The sequence below is a fragment of the Aulostomus chinensis genome, chromosome 13, assembly GCF_037954235.1.
Source record: "Aulostomus chinensis isolate RoL2024-O1b breed Wild chromosome 13, RoL_Achi_v1.0, whole genome shotgun sequence".
Lineage (NCBI taxonomy): Eukaryota > Metazoa > Chordata > Actinopteri > Syngnathiformes > Aulostomidae > Aulostomus > Aulostomus chinensis.
This window is the reverse complement of record NC_141332.1, coordinates 4,081,547-4,083,079: the sequence shown is the minus strand read 5'-3', so window position 1 is coordinate 4,083,079 and position 1,533 is coordinate 4,081,547. Positions and strand designations below refer to the sequence as shown.

Sequence of the window (1,533 nt, the reverse complement as noted above, 5' to 3'; positions counted from 1 at the left end):
CACTTAGGTCATCAAGCCAGCTGCTCCTGGCAGTACCCAGGTCCAGACTCTCCACTCGTGGAGACCGAGCCTTCTCAGTCACGGCTCCTAAGCTGTGGAACAGCCTACCTCTCCAAGTTAGAGCTGCACAGTCTGTGGAAGATTTTGAAACACTCCTAAATACTCATCTTTTCTCCTTGGTGTTCGCTCCCGGCTAAGCAAGCAATCTTGGCTTTCTCTCTCTCTCTTTAAATTGACTCTTATCCCTTGTGTTGCTGTTGTTTTTTGTTGCTACTGCAATTGTACAGCACTTTGGTCCACTAAGGTTGTTTTCAATGTGCTTTATAAATAATTTGGTACTTGAAAAAATCCCTTCGTTGTGACAACCTTCCCCTGTAGAATTCTACAACATGGAAGGTCAACAGCTGTTGGGATGGATTGTTTCAAACAGTTTCGTGGGAAGTGTGGACCTGGGCTCGTCCGGGATTTGAACCCGGGACCTCTCGCACCCGAAGCGAGAATCATACTCCTAGACCAACGAGCCTGGATGTATCTTTTATGCTGGTTTTTATGGCTGAAATTTGAACAGGGTTCCATCTTTCATCGTCCCCACAGGTCGCTGTATTGTTCCATCCATTTTTCACTGCATTCCAGGTCAGTTGACACAGGTTGGACTCCCTGCAGTCTCCCCAGCACTCATCTATGCATCATTACCAGTGAATCAAAATGTTCTCAGTTTGTTGAAATAGGGTAGGATGAATGCTTCTTGATGGATGATAGGACACCTTCCACCTGATCAGGTTACACCAAGCAACATCATCATGATGCACCACCAACATTTCTCAAACTGATATCTTTATGGAGCTTATAATAAGTTTGATAAGAATCCACGATGCGTAGAATTGCTGTCAAGATAAATTACTGACAAAAAGATCCTCTTTATCCTTTTGAGACAACAAAAGGTCCCTATAGAGAGGAGGTGAACAGCTTGGACGGATTTTTGCCAACATTTTCATGGGACGTATCAATGCAGAATAAAGTACGGTCTTATGAGGTCCTGGGCTCGTCCGGGATTTGAACCCGGGACCTCTCGCACCCGAAGCGAGAATCATACCCCTAGACCAACGAGCCTGAAAACATAATTAGCTTAGGTTTGGCAGGCTCTTATGGCTGAAATTTGAACAGGGTTCTACTTTAGGTCGTCCCCACAAGTCGCTGTGTTGTTCCATCCAGCTTTTCACTGCAGTCCAGGTCATTTGGCCATGATTGGACTCCCTGCAGTCTCAAAAGCACTCATCTCACTGATCTTTACCAGTCAATCAAAAAGAAATTTGCTCTTTAGATTCACCAAATTCAGTGCTCTTTCCTTAATCTGCTAAAATACGTTCAGACGAATGCTTTTTGATGGACAACAGGACACCTTCCACCTGATCAAGTGTGTCTATACGAAGCAACATCATGATTATGTAACATGCTTAAACTGATAGCATCTTAAGAGATTACGTTAAGGACCAGTTCTGATTCCATGATGGGTAGAATTGCAGTCAAAAAAAA

At 44.0% G+C, this 1,533-nt stretch overlaps 2 non-coding genes across 2 annotated transcripts; both read right to left on the bottom strand.

The window, feature by feature from the left end:
- Window positions 1-451: 451 nt before the first annotated feature.
- Window positions 452-523, bottom strand: trnap-cgg (transfer RNA proline (anticodon CGG)). Its single transcript has one exon. It is a non-coding gene; the product is annotated as a tRNA-Pro (tRNA).
- A 515-nt stretch (window positions 524-1,038) lies between these two features.
- Window positions 1,039-1,110, bottom strand: trnap-cgg (transfer RNA proline (anticodon CGG)). Its single transcript has one exon. It is a non-coding gene; the product is annotated as a tRNA-Pro (tRNA).
- Window positions 1,111-1,533: the final 423 nt, after the last annotated feature.